The sequence below is a fragment of the Plecotus auritus genome (assembly GCF_963455305.1).
Source record: "Plecotus auritus genome assembly, chromosome: 5".
Lineage (NCBI taxonomy): Eukaryota > Metazoa > Chordata > Mammalia > Chiroptera > Vespertilionidae > Plecotus > Plecotus auritus.
The window spans coordinates 60,674,972-60,696,745 of NC_137776.1; the positions used below are offsets into that span (position 1 = coordinate 60,674,972).

At 41.7% G+C, this 21,774-nt stretch overlaps 1 protein-coding gene across 3 annotated transcripts in view; it reads left to right on the forward strand.

Moving 5' to 3' along the window:
* Positions 1-21,774, forward strand: part of ACVR1 (activin A receptor type 1) — a 131,860-nt gene that overhangs the window by 41,372 nt on the left and 68,714 nt on the right. The window contains exon 2 of one of the 3 annotated variants that reach the window (XM_080671270.1): positions 12,417-12,591. The exons of 1 other annotated variant lie outside the window; for it this stretch is intronic. The gene's annotated coding sequence lies outside the window, so the exon portion shown is untranslated. Of the gene's footprint in view, positions 1-12,416; positions 12,707-21,774 lie in introns of all 3 variants that reach the window. One more of the 3 variants, XM_080671269.1, reaches the window with a different exon arrangement.

Sequence of the window (21,774 nt, forward strand, 5' to 3'; positions counted from 1 at the left end):
GTTGAAGTCAAAGGTTCGGCTCCCAAGCATCCTGTGATCTGAATGGGACAGGAGCTGAGTTCCTAGACCAGCACCACAGTGGATACCGGTGTTGATTGACCATAAAGGAATCCTCCAGAGCAATAAATTCTCAACCATTTTCTTGAAAACATGCCCAGTTTTGATAAACTAAAAAATCTCACATTCTTCTGCATTCTTCTCACATTTCTATTGTGAAAACAATAGGATTTTGAAGTTTTTTTCTAAACATGTTTATGTTTTTGATTTTTCTAAAATATATCTGCCACCTCCATTATTTTGATTGGAGAATCAGCTGCATCTTAAAACTTCTAGGTCATTTTATTGCAGGTTTGCTTGGACATATTAAATGAATCAGTACAGTCATGATTTGAAATGACTCATGCATTGAGCAATTTCATGTGTAAGCTTAGTGATCCCAGCCAGTGAGTGCTAATAACAGGCAAGTTTATTCCTCGGATCTTCCTACTTAATATTTAACTTGGTCCATTGCGTCCTTTCTGTTACCTTCTTTATGCTTATTAAATTAAATTGAGTTACATTATATAACAATTTATACGTTTCTTTTTTTTACTGTGCAGTATAAAAAGGTTGGGGTTGGGAGAAGGGCAGGTGGGGTAGGGAAGACCATTAAGAAGATAGCATCGTCATGAGAAGAACTCATCTTTTCCCCACTGTGGTCCCCAGCACCTTGACTGATGACATCTGGAAGGAAGCCAGTGAGTTAGAGCCCAGCCACGGGAATTGTATCAGGGCCTGGTGCCAAGTGACAATCTAGGGGATAATTTTCTGGGGAAAAAATTAACGTTTTTCTTATAAGATGAGGCATCTTCTTTCTTACATTTTATTGACAACATTGAAATTTCCAGTAATATTACAGTGTTAGCATGGCATTGAGTGTTGTTTTCAAGTTACTTTTCTGTATATATAATTTAGAAAAAGATTGTGCCTATAGTATTAGAGTGGGAATACTTCTTAGTTTTCATATGTAAGTCATTAGGAAGCTAGGGTTTAGAGTACACATTTCGTTTACACATTGTTTTTTTGTAAGAAACACTTTACTTCTCTCTTAGTCTTTATAATTTAGGATTTGAGAGAGTTTTTTTTTTTGCTTTGAATTAAAAGCCATGACAACACTGAGAGTGGATTCTGGTAAGCCTCCCTCCTTTTCCCCCATTAGCATAATTTTTATTGTTCATTTCCCGTGGAGGGTTTCTCTTATGCTTTGAATTCATTATCATGGTTCACCCATCCATCCATCAACATTTATTAAGGACCTTATGCTCGCAAGACTATACCTGATGTTTCAGAGATGAAAAAATACTGCTTTGAGGAATCCACAGATTCACTAGGCAGTGAAATAAATAAAAAAATGAAATGTACTTTTTAGATTCTGTGATCATTCAGTTTTGGAATTGCAGATGAGGGTACATGTAACTCAGATAGGGTGTGAGCCTGGGGATTTCAGGGAAGGCTTCCATCACAGGTGATTCTTGAGTTCATCCTGAAACATAGCAGTTTGTCAGATGGAAGAAAGCATTTCAGGCAAGCAAGTGCAGAGGCAGGAGGTGAACAAGATTGTGTTGTCCTCAGGGAGCTGTAAGGTGTAATTAGGGTCAGGGTACCTGTGGGGTGATGGCTGGATGAGGTTGGAGAGGTCTTGGGCTGGGTCATGGAAATCAGGGAATTTGCACATGCCCAGGAGAGCCATTGACAGCTGAGCTGAGGACAGGCAGCTCAAGGGACATTGACTGCACTGTGGCAGGTACATGGAGGAGATCATGGGAGAGGCAGTTGGAGTGCTGCTGGTGGGAAACCGTAGGGCTGGGACAAAGGCAGGCGTGGGCTTTGGAAGGTAAATGTCTCTGTCGTAGGATTGGTCATCGGTGGTTCCATTGCCTGAGATAGAACATAAAGGAACATGAGCAGGTTTGAGGTGGTGGGTGAGGTGGACATGCTCACTTTAGTTTTGTTCACCCAGTTTCCCTGCTTTGGGAACTGGATGTATTCTCATGCCCCTTGAGAGGCTGTTCTTGATAGAACCCATGCTTATTCTACTCCTTTTTGTGTGTTTTCTTACTCAATTATCTTTCAGTTGGCAAATAAGTTATTGATACGCAAATCAGATTGAAAGCAAACTTCTGTGAGTTACTAACTAAATTGCTAAATAAAATGAGAAATGTTACTCTTACTTTTTTTCTTAATGAATGGGTTTTATGCCTTAGTTGAGGAGTAGGTGGAAAAACCATCTTTAATTAAAGAGGTAGCCTTTCCTGTTAGCGTAATTTTTAAGGAATCCTGCTAGAAATTGTAAAAGAAATGTCTAAACAGAAGATCTTTGAGCTGGAGGGAAGCTTAGCAACTTGGGCCACCATTCTCAGTTTATAGTTTGGAAAAATGAATGCCAGAGAGGATAAGCGACTTTCCAGTCACAGAGCTGTAGTAACAGGGTGTGTCTAACTCATTAGTTCAGTGTTCTCTCCATCATACCTTGACAAATCCCTGTGAGAATACCATCGAGATTATAGGGCAGAGTATGAAGAACTCAAGACTGCTCCCTCAGTGTAGACCCAGAATCTCCTGAATTCTTGACTTTAATCTTATTTTAAATCAACATCACTGTTCATCAGTCAGCAAATACTTGTTGACTATCTAGTATGAAAGAGATGTTATTATAAAACTAAAAAGATAAATAAGAGACTGTTTTTCTCTTCAACAAACTTGCAGGTTAACTTTTCAGATCTCTCATTACAGGACTGGCAATTACGTTATATAAAATGGATAGCTTGTCTGACATGATTATGGAGATGTAGTCTGAACACAGACACACAATAACAACAATAAGAAAACAAAGCCATACAATATATTGTTTACTTTTATTTATTTGTTTTTACTTTACTTGGTTGTTGTTTTTTTTGTTTGTTACCTTGTTTTCTCTGCATGGGAGGCAAGCAATTTCATTCCTAGTCTGGAGATGTCTTTATGCCTGTGGACAGATAATACATTGAACCAAACAATTAGAAAAAGAATGCTGATGCCTTTTATTCAGTTTCTTCTCATTGAACCTTAATTAGGGAAAGTGATATGGTGAAAATTTTATTTAGATTGCTAAGTGACATAAATTTGCAAGAGGGCTTTGGAGGAATGGTTTTTAAGAGCTTTAGTTTTCTGTTCATTTGTTTTGGTACCCCCTCTTTCGTAGCATCCCTCTTCAATAGTTCTGGAAATTTCTGTAGATACTGTTTTGAAAAACTTAACTTTAATTTGGAGTAGTTGTTTAGTTGACAGATATATTAAGAAAACGTATTGCCATTCTAAAGTAAAGACTGCCTTTATGAAGTAGTACTTTTTCTATAATGCTTGATATATTTATGTTTCTTATGTTAACCTGTTCCACCCAAATAAGAGCATTTGGTACTTTTTGCACTGCTTTGAATTTAAGTCCAGGGTAGAAACTTAGCCATTTACTGATAAAGAAGTTTTCTTGACTAAATTTATGAGTTTGAATTTGTTAATGCTTTTTTTTTTTTTTTTAAATTATAAGCTTTGTTCATGCCACAGATATCTGAATAAGTCTGGTGTGACACTAGAGCTGGCTTTGGGCATACAGCAGGAGTTTGGATACAGGGTCCCTCCTGTGAAGAAGCTCCCCATTGAAGCTTTGCTAATATCTATGGGTCTAGTGGTCTAGTGAGGGTATATAGATGCAGGAACCCCAGCGTAAAGGTTAGGAGTAACAATGCAGACACCCCTTTAAAAAACCAGAACATCTAGTTCTGGCCCAGTGGGTGGCATCCCTGTGAACGCTTACAAAGTGCTTTGAGATCATTAGATGATGAAAGCCTTCACAGCATTCTGTGTGAGGGTAATCATCAAGCATTACAGGCTACTAAGAGACAGCAGATAAAACATGGTGTCTCCTGGGAGTGCTGGAGTGCTGCGGAGTGGGAGTGGGACCCACACACATACAAGCTGCACCCCGTACACTGAGAAAGACCATCCAATTACCAGTGAAATCTGGTTCTGTTTTGGGAGGAGTGGGTTGGGAGGATGGAAGAAATGGCTTGTTCCTCCTTTGTTACCTCTGCCTATTCTCCATCCCTCTCTACACAAGGTGTGCTAATTCCTCATTCAGAATCTTTTTGAAATTTAGATACAGCTGGGGTAGAGCCACTTGGGTTTGGGCTAATGGGGTGTCTTGAAACTCAGAACTCATGCAGGAGTTGACATGACTCCATGGAGCAGCCACAGACTCATGAGCTGGGTGAGGACTCACAGGATTTGAAAAATTAACACCTATGGTGTGAGGGAAGACCCTATCTAATAAAAGAGAAATATGCAAATTAACCGTCACTCCGCAACAAAAATGATGGCCCCCATAGCCACAAGATGGCGGCGCCCAGTTCCCTCATCCCCGCTGCTGGAGTGTCCAGGCCTGTCCGCCGGACCAGCCTCCCGCTCCACTGCTGCTGCAGCGTCTGGGCCTGTCAGCCCGGCGGTGGTTCGCGGGGACCAAGCAGTGAGGCTGGATCCGCCCCCAGACATGGCAGACAGAGCCCGGACAGCAGGGCTTGGGGGCTCCCTTAGCGCAGTGGCAGCGGGGAAGCTCCAGGACCAGCAGACAGAGCCCAGACAGCAGGGCTTGGGGGCTTCGTTCACAGGGTGATGTCAGGGAAGCCCCAGGCCTGGCAGACAGAGCCCGGACAGCAGGGCTTGGGAGCTTCCTTAGCAAGGTGGCGGCGGGAACACCCCCAGGCCCCACAGACAGAGCCCAGACAACAAGGCATGGGGGCTTCCTTAGTGTGTCGGTGTTGGCAAAGCCCCCAGGCCTGGCAGACAGAGCACACTGCAGGGCATTTGGGCTTCCTTCGCATGGCACGTGGCGGCGGCAGGCAGAGAGCGGACAGCAGGGCATGGGGCCTTCATCTCCATGGCTGCAGCAAAACCTCCAGGCCCCGCAGAGAGCAGAGAACCACGGGAGTGGGCCTAAGCCATCAGTAGGACATCCCCTGAGAGCTCCTGGATTGTAGAGGGTGCAGGTTGGGTTGAGGATCCCTGTGCACGAATTTCGTGCACCGGGCCTCTAGTAGAAAAATAAGGGGGGAAATGTGACAGATCCATTGAATTTCTTTGTTGAGCTAACTGCTCCACAAGGTCTACCATGCAATTGGTGATGTTAGCTGACCGGAAAGACTCCTTCCTTTCCAAACTGGTTAACAGAAGATACCATTGGGCATTGTGTAGGGAAAGAAATAAGAAAAGAAAAGGAGAAGGCAGGAAGGGAGAAGGGAGAGAATGCGTGAATTACGTGGGATACCTAGGAGTGAGGTGTGTTTTTCTTTGTCTCCCTGTCTGTCTGTTGTTGAATCTTTTCCCTGAAGTCACACCTCCTATCTAGTGGGAGTTGACAAAAGGGATTTCTATTTTAGTCTCGAGCCTTCCCATCTGGCGTCTGGATTTCTTCTAAGTTGCCACCAGTGGGGCAGTGAATATGGGGTATTATTTTTTCATGTTCTTCCCTTGCACAGACCTTTATATTTATTTAAAAACTGCTATTTTTATGAGACAAAATGGTCAAATTTTGACCTTTCTATATGATTCAACCTAATAATTCAACTCTTGTGATTCTCAGTCTTCATTATTGCTCCTTAACTATTGCATTAATAATAATAGTTCCCACTTATTAGCACTCACTGTATGTGATGTATGTCACATGTGGCAACTCTACAAGAAAGTCATGGTGCCCATCTGGCCTGTGAGAGACTTGGCTCCCACAGTTGGCCTAAGATTACATATCTAGTGATTGGCAGTGCTGGGATCAATCCACGAGTTTTTGGTTTAAGCCTAGAACCCTCTTAGTGCTATAGTATCCCATGGCCTTTGTTCCCTTAAGTTTTCTCCTGGATCCTTGTGCTTCATCTTTTGAGCACAGATAAATTAGTCTTTGCCTGGATAGATGAATGGATTCAGATGAGGATGTTTGAGATTATACATATTAGAGGCCCGGTGCATGGATTCGTGCACCGGTGGGGTCCCTCGGCCTGGCCTGTGCCCTCTCGCAATCCGGGACCCCTTGGGGGATGTCAGACTGCCAGTTTCAGTGTGATCCCCACAGGCCAGGCCGAGGGACCCCACTGGTGCATGAATCCATGCACCAGGCCTTTAGTATGCATATAAGATCTTTGGTTAATCTCTTCCCGTCCCCCTTTCCCCCTTCCCTCTGAGATTCATCAGTCTGTTACATATTTCCATGCCTGTGCATTGAGTGCCTGCCCCCTGGTGGTCAGTACGTGTCATAGCTACCGGTCAAAAGGTCGCTTAGGCTTATATATATATATATAGATAAGCAAGTTATCTTCAGAAATACAGTGTGGTGTTTAAAATACTCACTTCTGTCATGATTCACAGTGAATGCTTCTTATTTCAGCCAAATTATAATTTAAATTTTGGAGAAGAAAGGGGCTCTGATACTTGGGTCTTAAATCTGTTTCTGGGGCCAAAGTATTAGGAAATCTCATTGTCATTGTATGTTCACTTTAACTGGTCTTCTCTCTAGGCTTTGAGAGAGACCTTAATCTTTTCCATAAAAGACCCTGGAGATTTTGTTCTTCTTCATGCCTGCCTTCTCTCTATACCTCTTTTCCCTCCATTCTTTAAAAGTTAGTGAGTTTGACCCCTACTCAATATTTAAATATATACCTGAGAAAATAGTGTTTCCAACACAGAACTCCTTCCAAGGATTTCTTTGAGCATTCTAAATCCTGAAAAAAACCAGTTAATCAATCAGGTAAATAGGGAGAAGTATTGTGATTCTTGCGTGAGAATTAAATAATCAACACAGAGTCATTTGTAGAGCTGAGGAATTCACTGAGGTCAAGTTGAAAGCTAACCTATGGAGTTGAAGGATAAGATTTACATTTCCCAGATCCAGGACAGGATGGGAGCCCAGAGGAGAGAATCGGTCATGATTTACTGGTAGATGTTGATGTTGCTATGTTGTAGATTACGTGGCCCTGTCTGCTGCTCCTGCTGAGTCATCTATGCAAATAAAATAATATGTTTATATGTACAGCATAGAGTACACAAATCCTATGAGTAATATTCCAAGAAATACGTTTCCGAAACAAAATAAGTCTTTAAAATGGCCATTTCAACATGTGACTCTGGGTAGTGCTGTTAACTTTGCTTGTACATCCAAATGCAGGTTATTGCAGGGGTCAACACACTTTTTCTCTAAAGGGCCAGAGAGTAGATATTTTAGGCTTTGCAAGCCATATGGACTTTGTCACAACTATCTGCTCTGCTGTTTCAGTGTGAAAGCAGCTATAGACTATACGTAAAATGCACAAGTGGGCTGTGTTCCCATAAAAGTTTTGTTTACCAAACAGGCTGCGGGCTGGATGGGGCCCACTGTTGGACTACTACCCAGGACTGTTCACTGGCATTTTCCGGCATTCGAATATTTGTTATAGACTGCAATTCTTTGTAAATTCTACTAAGTTTTTATTTATTTATTTAACAACTAGTGGCCCAGTGCATGAAATTTGTGCACGGGGGATGGGGGGGTCGGGGGACGTGTCCCTCAGCCCGGCCTGCACCCTCTTCAATCTGGGACCCCTTGGGATCCCTCTCGCAATCCGGGACTGCTGGCTCCTAACCGCTCACCTGCCTTCCTGCCTGATCGCCCCTAACCACTCTGCCTGCTGGCCTGATCAACCCCAACTACCCCCCCTTTTTGGCCTGATCACCCCTAACTGCCCACCCCTGCCAGACTGATTGCCCCCAACTGCCCCCCTCCCCGTAGGCCTGATTGCCCCCATCTGCCCCCCCCCCCCACCGGCCTGCTGCCCCCCAAATGCTCCCCCGCTGGCCTGCTCTCCCCCAAATGCCCCCCTCTGCCGGCCTGCTCACCTCCCGTACCCCCCTCCCCCCCCCCCCGCTGGCCTGCTCGCCCCCAACTGCCCCTCTCCCCGCCGGCCTGCTCGCCCCCAACTCCCCCCACCCCCCCGCTGGCCTGATGGCCCCTAACCGCCTCTGCCTAAGCCCCGCCATCATGGCTTTGTCTGGAAGGCCGTCTGGAAGGTCTCCTGGTCTAATTAGCATATTACTCTTTTATTAGTATAGATTATGTTTAGATATCCATAATAATGAGTAAAAAATATTGGGAAGTATTTTAAGAATAACTTATAATTTGAGGTATTCCATAGAAATTCCTGGGAATTCTCATTTCTCTTTCCCAAGTCCCAAAGGTTAATGCCTATTGTATTTATATTTATGATTTGGAAGCACCCAGAGAACAGGATCTGCGGTATCTCCCTGTTCCTCCGTACTTTTTGGTTCAATCAGCAGTTATCTTTTCCCAACGTTAAGTGGCGCTCCCTGTTCTTTGTGCTGTGTGGTGTCCCCTGAGTTTATCAGTTGTCTGGGGCATATGACCTACTTTCTTTCCCACTGGGAGATTGGGTAGCTTGGAAACCAGCTGATTTCTCCAGAATTACTAATAGATCAAACCTGTTTCCCCCCCCCCCAAATCCAAGTAGCTGGAGTAGATTATTCTTTAAGGATATGCAACATTTTATACTCTTTGTTGTGACAATATTATATTAGAGCCAGAACAAGAGGACATTTGTAGTATCGTGCAGGTGATTTGAGTTATTGTTTGGGATGTATGTTTTTCTGCCGCGGTTTTAGCACTTTTCTTTATTTTCTAAGAGGTAGAAAACAGGAACGGGAACTAAGAATGTCTGCTATGGTTCTGGCTGGTTTGGCTCAGTGGATAGAGCATCGACCTGTGAACTGAAGGGTCCCAGGTACAATTCTGGTCAAGGGCACATGCCTGGGTTGCAGGCTTGATCCCTAGTAGGGGCTGTGCAGGAGTCAGCTGATCAATGATTCTCTTTCATCATTGATGTTTCTATCTCTCTCTCCCTCTCTCTTCCTCTCTGAAATCAATAAAAAATATATTTAAAAAAAAGAATGTCTTCTATGAGCATTCAGTTCAATTCTTGCAAACAGTCAAGGTGGAAGTTAACTTACTGGTAATTAAGAACACAGATTTGAGAGTCAGCAAAACTTGGATTTGCTAATTACTTAAAAAGTATGATCTTGGACAGTTTTACTTAACCCTTCTAACATTGTTTTATCTTTTTTAAAAAATATGTTTTTATTGATTTTTAGAGAGAGAGGGAGGGAGAGGGTTAGAGAGATAGAAACAGCAATGAGAGAGAAACATCATCCATCGGCTGCCTCCTGCGCACCCGCTAATGGGGATCAAGCCCGCAACTAGGGCATGTGCCCTGGCCGGGAATCGAACCAGCGACCTCTTGGTTCATGGGTCGATGCTCAACCACTGAACCACACCGGCTGGGCTTATCTTTCAAATAGGAATATACTACCTTCCTCTCAAGTTTTGTGTTGTTAGGATTAAATCGGATAAAACGAATGAGGTTAAGCACAGTTCTAGAACCCTAGGCTCACTAAATGATAGCTGGCATTATTAGTAGCACTCAAAGATAGGAGGTATTTATTGTGTTCCATGGGAAAGGAAACTGAAACACAGAGGTGAAATGATTTGTGGACGCTCACATTTAGGAGGTTGGAAAACTGGGTGTGTCTGTTTCCTCAGTTCATGCGCTTGCTAGCATGTGCTGCAGCCTGTAGTAGTTTCACTTAGTAGTAATCCTGCAGCAGGATACACCAGGATGGATTTGGGTTGTGGGGTTTGAGTTGATAGAAGGGAAAGTACGGTGTCAGGTGTACATTATGATTTAATACTTGTATATATTGTAAAATGATCACCACCATACGTCTAGTTAACATCCGTCACCATATGAGGGGTGATGTCTTGAAAGGCCAAGGATTTGCAGTATTTGGAAGCCATGATTTCTAGAAGCCAAGGATACAGTTGTGGCTAAAAAGTTGAAAGAACTTGCCCTGAATTTTTTTCTCCTGTTGCTTAGCTGCTATGTTGACTGCCAAAAACTTGTTTGATTTTAAGTGCCTTTTATGCTTGCCTGTTAGTCAGCTCCCATCACTTGACAATGACTCAGGTATGTTCTTTTAAACTGTATTACACAAAAAGGTAGTGCTGTGGTAAGCCTGCAATTGGAGTTGGATTTCTCCTTTTCCCCTTCCTCACACTCAGCCTCCACCACTTCCCAGGAATGTGCCTCTGACCTTTATGGGTCACATTTTCACAGGGCACGAGGCATGATTAGCTGCCAATAATTAAACCTCCATAGCCAAACACATGAGTTGGCTAAGATTTTGGAAAAAAACTCAGCTCAGTGAAAGTTTTGTGACACGTTGCTGGAGTTTGCTATATAGAGACTTATTTTATAGCACTGATTTTAATTGGTGCATTGGTGTCTTTAAAAAATTATTTAAAAAATCACACTTGGAGGTTTGAACATAATTGCTCTACACTATCTTTCAGGCTCTGCCAAGCTTGCTTACTGGCATCAAGGGTATTTGTGGGGAGATTGGTTCTCACGAGGACGTTTGAAGAGTTAAGTGTCCAGAATTTCCTCTCAACTTGAGCTCCCACTTTACCAACCTGAGTTCTTCCTTGCAGGACACCACGGTTTTGACTTCAATTCATGGGGTGAGAGCTGATGAATTTTAAAACAGATATAAAACTATGTTTAATTTGGAGACATGGTTTTTATTCAGTAGCTCTTGAACATCAACTGTATGCTAGATGCTAGGTTCTATGGAAAAAGGATATAGCAGAAGAAGAAGAATATGTGACCCTCATCTAGTATAACTTAGATAAATTGAGATAAACTCAGGTCAAGGCAGAGTATTAAATGCCAGGTTGAGTCATATAGGCTATAATACCAGAGGAATTAGAGTGGAAAGATCTGGAAAGTAGAAGAATCATTAGAGAAGGCTGAACAGAGGCAGGAGAACCTGGACATAGTTTTGAAGAATGAGAAGGTGGTAGGGTTAGGGAAGTAGACGCACCATTTTAATTTTTTAAAAAGTCCATCTCTGGGTTTTAAAAACAGAATCAGAAAAATATGCACCAGCATTTTCTTATTTTCTTGCTTATCTCAACCTGCTCCTAAACAGTACGTACCTATAAATTAGACATGGAGGGCCCTGGGCAGGGCAACTTAGCACTGGCCCTCTCCTAAAATTCAGTTGGTCTTTGGCAGCGGGAAAAGCAACTTCAGTGTGGATCTGCCAAATTTCCCTGGCCCAGCATCTTGGAAAATACCAGGATTTCAACAGTTTGTTCTGAAACTCAGGGTTTGTGAATGCTGCTTAGCTGATGAATTTGTTTTTAAGGATGTCCATTCTGGAAATGAATTTTTACTCTTTAACTTCACTAAATGATTGTTGAAAATGTCATATTTCTGGTTGACCTTTCTATGGAGATGGGGGGGGGGTTGTGTGTCTTATTTTTAGTGCACCTTACAATTTTAAAATCAAATTGATCGTGAACTTAAATTTAAACCGAAGCGAGGACAGGTTTGACATTATTTGTAAAAGCATTTCCTTGAATTTCAAGGTTGATGTGATTTTCCTTTCAAATAATTATTGAGGAATGCTGTGTTTTGGGCTTGTTTTCTGCTTAGATGTATTTACGTGAAATTTTTCTTGGCAACATGTTCCTTGAGGTTAAAAAAAACCAACAACACTGTTTTCCGAAAGAAGTAAGTTTTTTCAGTGTTTTGTGTCACTCAACTATTCGAATGGGAAAGTTTGGTTCTAATAAAAATTTCCTCTTCCTTTGGCAAATGTTGATGTTTTGAAAGTCTTCCTAAAGGAAAAGGGAGCTTGGGAAGCTTTTTGTTTTTTGTTAGTTATCTGGAGCCCCCTTCCCTTCCGCTGTGTGCTCCTTTTCCATCATTGTTTTATGAGCCTTTGAACTAGATCTATCAGCAACTGAGAATGGTGCTTGAAAATGGACCAAAACCAGATTGTTTGTGGGTGGACAACAAGAAACTAGTTGCTCTGGTACATGGGGTGCCTCTCAAGTGGCCGGGCATCCAGAAAAGACTTACACTCCATTCTCTGCACCGCTTGAACTTTATATTTTCAAACCAACTACATATAACAATTAATATATGCAAAGCCCTGGGTTTTATTTGTTTGTTTTGTAATGATATGTGGGATTTAAAAGAACTTGATCTTGAAATTTACCAACTGCAGGTCTTGCTTGGTTTTGCGTCATGTGGAAAATTGTTTGAGAGCAGTATGGATCTATGACCTCACATACTGCATGCCAGTGTTTTCCAACCCTTCCCATACTTGCTTTAACTGTAAATCAGCTTAGTTTTGTGGTTCCAATTGAAAGGCTCCTCAAGTATGCACTTCCTTTAGCCAGTACATTCCCAACTGCAGAGTTTTCTTTTGTTTAGACTGTTTTTCTTTCTTCTTCCCCTCTGCAGCCCCGAGTCACTTGTGAGCATCGCATTGGAGCTCCTGGGGATTTCTCATTATTCCAGGAGATTCCAGGCGCACACCTCCCTCCCCACGTCCTTGGTGAACTAATGAGCGAAGCTCTGAACAAGAGCACAGCGCTTGAAGGACGGCAGGAAGATATGACCTGGAACCAGCTCTAAGGTAGCTGCGTCAGCTTTCCCAGGAGCTCTCAGAGCAGCATTGCTGGAACCAGCAGTAGAGCCATTTCAACAAATCACCTCTTTTAATGCTCTTTGGCAGAGATCAAATCTACACGGTAATTTCTTAGCCACAATGATCATTTCGCCGGTTTATATGAATCTAATATAATAAAGTTTAGAATCAGCCTTAGTTCTTGCATTGCCTTGAAGGTAGGCTTTTTTTTCCAATGGAGCTTCAGTCATTCTTCAACTTTGGCCAAGTTGTTCAACGACTACCAACATTTCCCTACATGTAAATGCTTCTGCCATTCTGTTCACCTTACAGGGCCACTCTTTTCCCCTCCCCTGCCCTTTTAAATAAACTTTATGTTTTACAGTAGTTTTAGGTTCATAGCAAAATTGAGCAAAATGTATAGAGAGTCCTCATATACCCTGTCCCCATATATGCACAACCTCTCCCACTATTAATGCCCACATCAGAATGATGTATTAATTACAACAGATGAACCTACAATGACACATCATCACCCAAAGGCCATAGTTTATATTAGGGTTTGCTCTGGGTGGTATACATTCTATGGGTTTGGGCAAGTGTTTAATGACATGTATCCACCATTATTGTATCATACAGAATAGTTTCACTGCTTGGAAGTCCTCTGTGCTCCACCTATTTCTCATTCCGCACCCCAGACCTTGGCAACCACTGGTCTTAATATTATCTCTATACTTTTCCCTTTTCCCAAACTACATGTTAATATCATGCTCCCTGTGGAGTCTTTTGAAATCTATGGGCAGAAGTCTTGCCATCAGGATGAAATGCTGTTCAGGTTGTGTTAAGCTATGGAGGTAATACAAATACATGCTTACTAGAGTCTAAAATGTTTCTGAGGGGAGGCCTTCAGTGCTAAATGTTGGTGTGTGTGTCTCTCTGAGTTAAATGTTGGGATTGCTCAGATATGATTTGAAACTTGTGTAGACAGAAGCAAGGAACTCAGGTTTTCTCTATGCAGCCTCCTTAGTTTGTCATTTTCGGGGAAGGACTGTCGTAGCTGTCAAGTGCTTTCTTTTTAAGGGAAGTCTAATTCAGTATTTTAAAAAACCTTGTTCTTTATATAAAAGTTTATTTTTTATTATTTAATTTCAAATGTCACAAAACAGTATAAAGTACAGGCATTTATATTAATAAAAGGGTACTATGCTAATTAGACTGGGAGACCTTTCAGGGGACCTCCCAGACATCCTTCTAGACAAAGCCATGGTGGCGGGGCCAAGGCAGAGGTGGTAAGGGGCGATCAGGCCAGGAGGGGAAGGCAGTTGGGGGCGAGCAGGCCGGCAGGAAGAGCAGTTGGGGGTCAGCAGGTCGGCAGGAGGGGCAGTTGGGGGCAATCAGGCCGGCAGGGGGGGAAGTTGGGGATGAGCAGGTCAGCAAGGGGGGTAGTTGGGGTGATCAGGTTGGCAGGTGGTAGCAGTTGGGGGCGATCAGGCTGGCAGGGGGGGGCAGTTGGGCGCGAGCAGGCTGGCCAGTAGAGTGGTTAGGGGTGATCAGGTAGGCAGGCAGGTGAGCGGTTAGGAGCCAGCGGTCCCAGGTTGCGAGAGGGATGTCCCACTGCCTAAACCAGTAGTCGGACATCCCCTGAGGGGTCCCAGATTGGAGAGGGTGCAGGCCGGGCTGAGGGACACCACCCCCCCCCCCATGTATGAATTTCGTGCACTGGGCCACTAGTATATATATAAGTGCTTGTACTTACATAAATATAATTTTCTCCATTCCTTCTCTCTTTTACCTGTAGCTAATAATTTTGAAAGCACATTTTTCACATACAGATCTTTTCCTCTACAAACAAACTAGGTATATTAATTATGTTCAAAAATCGATGGTGACTGTACATTTTGTTTTATGACTTGGTTTTTCCTTCTATTTCATATGTTGTGGGTATTTTCCCTTTTAAGGAGAATTTTTCCTTTTCAGCAGAGTCTCAGTCTAAGTAATGACTGCTTAGTGCTTTTTATATGGCTGTAACATAATAATAACCAGTCCTCAAGTGAGACGTTAGCCTCTAATTGAAAGGGGGAGGAGGGTGGGGGGAGACCTCACGTTAAGGAAAAAACAAAAGTCGTGACTGTTGACATTGGCCTTTTAGTCATTAAGGATGTGAGCTTTTATTTTCTAAGGCAGATGTTACACAGCTTTGGGGCTGTTGCTGAGGTGTCACTTATGTCAAATTTTCATCTCGGCAGTCTGGAAGGAAGTTTTCTGGCATTGGGCTGCATTAATATATTAGCATAGTTGTTAGTTTTGGCTACCATCTTTGGAGCGTTTTGAGATATTTTCATGCCCATTTAAGGTGGCATGAGGTTGAATTAGTTTTACGAGAAAGTAATGAATAATAGGGATGGAATTAAGAAACTGACTTATATTTTGCATGTATGCTTATTTGAGGGAGGAGGAGGAGATGGTGGTGGTAGTTAATTGCAATTAACCCTTTGATTCTTAATCATGAAATGGGGTTAAAATTGTCCAGCTTAGTAGTTTCATGGGGTAATTGATGATTGGACTCACCAGAGAAGTTTTCAGATATCTGGGGCTGGGAATGAATATTTGTGTTTTTTGTTATTTTATAAAATACTTATTTTTAGGAAAGTAATATAATCAATATTTATAAGATTAGAAAGGGACAGGAGTGAAATGTAAGTCTCCCAAGTGCCCAGTTACCCTTCCTAGAGACAACTACTGTTACCAGTTTCTTGTGTATTCTTCCAGAGATTTCAGATCATACATCATATATCAGTATGTAACCTATAGATTACTGCAATTTTTCTAAACGCAAATAGTAATGATATACACTGTTTTGTACCCTTTTTTTCATTGAAATACTATTTCTTGGAAGTTATTCTTAGTTAATACTGCATTCTTTTTATATGGATGTCTAGTATTCCACTGTGTGGATGCACTGTGATTTATTTATGTTAATCCTCACCTACGGATATTTTTCCATTGAGTTTTACAGAGTGTGGAAGAGAGCGGAAGAGACAGAGAGAGAGAGAGAGAAAAACATCAATGTGAGAGAGAGACATCGATTGGTTGCCTCCGACATGCACCCTGACCCGGGCCAGTGATTGAGCTTGCAACCGAGTTACATGCCCTTGACCAGAATCGAACCCAGGACCCTTCAGTCTGAGGGCTGACGCTTTATCCACTGAGGCAAACTGGCTATAGCTGCACTGTGATTTACTTAACCAGTACTATATTGATGGCCCTATAGGTCATTTTCAGTTTTATTTTCATTAACAAGTCTGTAGGGAATAACCTTGTACATATATCATTTCAAACACATTCATGGGCATATCTTTAGGATCCGTTTCTAGTGGTGGAATTGATAGGTCAAAGGGTACGGACATTTTAATTTTGGTAGAAATTTATTGCCAAGTTGCTGTAGCCATAGAGCTTGCAAAGTTTCAGATTTCACCAGCAGTGGATGAGAACACTGCTTCCTCACACCCGTGCTGGTCACAGTACGGTTGTCAAACTGGTAGGTTGTTTTTTCTTTGCCAAATGGAGAGGTGAAAAATGACAGTTTAAGGTAGCTTTGATTTGCATTTTTCTTATTTTGGTCGACGTAGAATATCTTTTCATAAGTTGAATGCGATTTTTATTTCCTGTTCTGTTCCCTTTATGTTTGTGTCCTTTGTCTATTTTCCTATTGGGTTCTTAATGTTTTTATTATCCGTTCATGGGATCTCCTATGTATTAACAAAATGAGTGCCACGCCTTTTATTCTCCTTGTGATATATGACATTTATATTTGGTATTTTGTATAAAAATTATTTTGCTCTGCAGATTATTTAAAATTTTGTATCCTTAGGTTTACCAATTTATTCATTTAACAAGTATTTATTGAATACCTCTCATGGCACTTGTTCTAGGCAGCAGGCTATACAGTAGTAAAGAAAACAGATCCCAATTCTTGCTCCATAGAGCTAAGTGGAAGAGATAGTCAATAAAAGATGTTCAACAAGATTTATAGAGATAAATATATAATCAAACATTTTGTGGCTTCAGGATTTTGAATCACAGTTAAAAGTTAAACTTTTCCATTCCTACAGTTAAAAACCTATCTCATGGTTCCTTATAGAGTCATGTGTTTTTGGTGTGTGTTTATTTTTTAGTTTTAATTCTTTGATCCATCTGGAATGTTAGGTATGAATGCAACTTAATTTTTCTCCAGGTGCTCTAATAATTAAGGGAAGGCTGAGCTGCTGTAACCAAGGGACTAAAATATGCTATGGTTCAAAGAACATGAATGTTGAGTTTTTCCTCATTTAGCAGTCCCAGTGGGAGCAGAGCAGGTCAGCAGAACATCCCATATTCCCAGGTCCCTTTAATTGCCACTGTAGTTATCTGCATGGTCATAGCTGGCTTGCTACCATATCTGGGTTCCCTCGGTGCAAAGGACAGAGGAGAAAGTCCGGGTCAAGTGATCAGAAGTTGCGCACATCACTTCTATTGCTGTTGGTGAGAACTTAAGTCATGTGGGCACTTCTGGCTGCCAGGGAGGGTGGGGCATGCAGGCTCTCTGCTGGTCAGCGTGGGTCCAAGAAAAAAACAGAGGGAATTTTAGTAGAAAATTAGCAGTCAGTCATTGGCTAGTCAAACTGATTTCACTGAATAATCCCAACTTTTCTCATTTGGTTTCTTTTTGAATTATAAATTCCCAAACACATTTTGGTCTATTTCTGGGATATTCATTTACTTTCATTGATCTCTATGCCTATGCGTACACCAGGATCACAGTTTGTGTTTTTTTTGTTTTTTTAAATTCTTGGAGCTTAATAAGATTTTTTTTCTTTTTGATAGGGGTAGTTCCATTCTATAGAATTTTAATATTTATTTGTGTATGTATGTTTAAAAAATCATATTCACTTTAAGTAAATATATCTAGTCATCACTCCCTCCTCCTTAAAACCTATTAATATTATTATTGGGATTGGGTAAAATGTGTAGATGTACTTTGTGAGAAAGGGTTCACATCTTTATGATGTTAATTTTTCTTATTTGATGATAATGGTGTACAGTGTTTGGGAAAAATTATCTGGACTCTCCAGTCTTTCTATATCTTTGACCCAGGAAACTTATATAATTGAAGTAGGAAAGAGGGAGGACCATTGTATCATATGATGTTGTGTTAAGTTTATTTTGACTTCTGATTATGACTGATGCCTATTTCTTAAAATTTAATAAACTTGGAACTTGAAAAAAACAACTTTTCTGTTTGAAAGTAAAAAAAAATTGGTATTTCAGGAATTTATTACATAAACTTCTTTGTAACACAGATCTGTCAAATGTTTGCTTTTGTTCATGATATGGAATGCTATTATTTCCTCATTGGGTGTGTGTGTGTGTGTATGTGTGTTAATTTGTACCTTTTTAAGACAACAGCTTTGTTCTCCTTTTTCTATTTTTCTTGCAAAATAAAACACACATACCGATATCCACACAAAGCATATGTAGCATAGTGAAATTATAGTAGGGTGAATATTTCTGTGACCACCAGGCAGGTCAAAAGACAGAATGCTAGCAGCCTCCCTAGTCCATTGTCATATTCCATGCCACTCATAGCCCCTCTCCCCTTGACTAGTAGCCACTTTCCTGATTTGCATAATAACTGCCTCCTGGCCTTTCTTTATGGTTTTATTACCCGCGTGCACATATCTAGCTACTGTAGTTTAGTCTTGCCCATCTTTTTATGTCTTTAAGTCTCTTAAACCTCAGGTTCCTCTTCTACTCCCTTTCTTTACAGTTTGTTGAAGAACCTGATCATTTGATCTCTGTGTTCCCACTGGCTGGATTCAGTGATTGCAACCTCATAGTCCAATACATTTTATTTTATTGATTTCAGAGAGGAAGGGAGAGGTAGAGATAGAGAGAGAAACAACAATGATGAGAGAATCATTGACCAGCTGCCTCCTGCATACTCCACACTGGGGATCAAGTTCATAACCCAGCATGTGCCCTGACTGAGAATCAAACCGTGACCTCCTGGTTCATAGGTCAACCACTGAGCCACACCGGCTGGGCCAATACCTTTTCTTTTAGTAGGAGATAGTATTTTTACATTACAATTTGGGCACCAGGAGTGTTTGCTGCTGGGTAGATCATTGTTTCTAGGCCTTTTTAATGAGAGAGGATTAAAACACTTCCAATTCCAATTCAGTTTATAAGGCTCTCACTTACCCTTTTTTGTATTACATCCGTATCTCCTTAATTCCACACAGAGTTCTGCTTCTCTGGAACAGCAGGGGATGATAGACTTCGAGTATGTCTTAGTTACTCATTTGCTTTCTTCCATGGGATACACACAGTATTCTCAACACTGCCACAGGGCTTCCACCACAGTGCTACTTATGATACCTGAAAAGCGATAAAAACAATTTCGCTCTGGTAGGCTATCCCATTCTCCCCCCATTTATTATTTTTTTGGGGGGGGGTGTATATGGTTGTTGAAAATTGGGCAAATTAAAATGCTGATCAGCTTTTAGATGATATTTGGAGGAGGAATACTTTTAATTTTGTTAGGTGACATGTTGATTTTATATTGATGTTTAGAAAAAAATCCTTATTTGTTAGAGATGTGACATTTGGGATTCTTGTTAAAATACCCCAGGAGAAAATGGGCAGAATAGAGGAAATAAGAATACTCATTTTTGAAACTGGGTGGTAGGATGTTGTTTATTTTTGAAACTGGGAGGTCAAAAATAAAGTTTATTATACTTTTCTCTCTGTTTATATTTTTATTCAAAATATCTGGAATAAAAAATTAAAAAATCAATTTTATAAACAGTAGGGAAAGATGTCAATAAGGAAGGAGTAGACAGGGAGGAAGGAAAATTATCCTGAGTGGGTGATTCCATTCTTAACCTGCTTGTTTGGTCTTACTTCGGCGACCCTGAAGCTAAAAATCTGTGATAACATCTTGAGTGAGAACAAGGTTTAAGGGGTGATTGGCCGAAGAGGAAACTGCCATCCAAGGACACTGAGAAGATCCAAACCCTAAAAGTAGACACCAGAGAGAGAGCGGGGCCTCTGAATCCCAGCCAGGGAAGAACCCCAGGGGACGAGGGGGTTATCAGCACTGCCATCCTGCAGAGCGGACAAGTGAGACCACCCTCGGCATTCCCAGCATCACCTGAATGACTGAGGGGCTGTCATATTGGGGCATTCCTAGGCCTCATCCAGGTCAATCGTATCAAAATCTCTGGGCATGAGGCTTGGGAATCAGTTCTGAGGAAGCTCCATGTACATGTGAAGGATAAGGTAAAGTCTACAGTGAATCAGAACCTTAGCAGGAGGTGTTTCAGTGATGGAGAGGAGGAGTAGAGGGAGAACATGAAGGGAACTGTGTAGATTGCTTTTTCTAGAAAGTTTTCTGTGAAAGGATGGAGAGAGATATGGGAGGACTTGGGGCTGAGGAGTTGGTGGTTGTTGAAATAGTTGTTGCTCATAAGACACATTTGCCTATAAATGTGGAGGATGTGAATGGTCTTCATGTAGGAAGACTGAGTAGTCAGGCTAAGCATGAACTTAAGTCCCCTTCCTCCCAACCCCTACCAGAGAGATTATTTGGGGGGGGAGATCTTGATTTTTGATGGTCAGGGAAAGCTTGGAAACTGTCATCATGAATTAGATGTTCTTTTTATTTGTTATTATTTTAAATTCCATTTTAAAAGAAGAGAGGCACCGAGTCTTTTCAATACCTCTGCTTCTCCTGTACTGACAGGGCCTCTGGTGGTCCCTGCAGAGAAGGCAGGTGGGGTCTAGTGTGCTGGCCTAGCCACGCTTCTTCATCAGTGCTCCCCTGCTCCTCCTCACATTCTCTGTCTTCTCTTTGCGTTTCCTCTTCTTTATGTTAAACTGTTACTCTCACAACTCTAAAAGCGTTGCCTGGTACAGGGTGGTATGTTTCAGTTATTAGCTTTGGGACTATTGGAGGGATTCTCATGTTTTCATGATTTCATAATCCCCGAGTTCAAAGGTGGTGGAGAGAGGACTGATGTGAGAATACTGTTCCTTCTGTTGTCCTCTGCCTTGGGGTCTTGGTTTAGTTTTAGATTTTGAATTAATCCTCACCTGAGGATTTTTTTTTTTTTTTTTTTTTTTTAGGGAGGAGAGAGGAAAAGAGAGAGAGAGAGAGAGAGAAAAGAGAGAGAGGCAGACATCAATGTGAGAATGTGAGAGAGACACATCGATTGGTGGCCGCCTGCATGCGCCCCGACTGGGGTTGAACCTACAACTGAAGTATGTGCCCTTGATGGGGAATTGAACCCATGACCCTTCAGTCCATGGGCCTGTGCTCTTAACTACTGAGCCAAACCAGCCAAGGCTGCTTGTGTTTTTAATAACAGATCGAATTAATCAGTTCTACCCTCTAAGATGTCTGCCTCTTGGGAGCATCATCCATTTCCTAAATTTTGTTTCTTTCTCCTCCCCACTTAGTAGAGCACATTTCTTTTCACTTTTACCTCGTCATTGTTATTTAGTGTTTGGGTTGGGATGGGTGGTTTTAGGTCACATCAGTTTCCTGGTCTCTTTCTACCCCAGGTGGAACCGCTCCCTGCCTCATCTCCCCATCTCTTCCTTGTTTTCTATTGTGGTCACTTGGATGCTAGCTTGTTCAACTCTGCACTGGCCCTGTGTACATGGCTCATTTTCTTTCTCACGACTGTATTTATACTTTCGATGGATATATTTAAATGAACAGCTGTGCGTTTGTTGAGTCATACCACAATTATCTGATTCTGCTTTAGTGCTCGACTGGCAAAAACATATTTTGAGCTAAGTTGTGAGAGAATTCCATTAATCACATTCTAGACGGGAGGGGAGAAAGACCATGGTGAGAAGTCGGTTTAAGAGTTTCTCTTACCATTTGCTACTGGACCTGGAGAGCATTATGCTAAGTGAAATGAGCCAGTCAGAGAAAGATAAGTATCACATGATCTCACACATATGTGGAATCTAATGAACAAAATAAACTGATGAACAAAATAGATCCAGAGATAGAAACATGAACAGACTGTGGAATCTCAGAAGGAAGATGGGGCGGGGAGGGGGAAGAGGGGAGGAGTGGGTCCATGGGGGGAAAACAACAACAACAAAAACAACAAAGCAGACATCTGTAATACTTTTGAC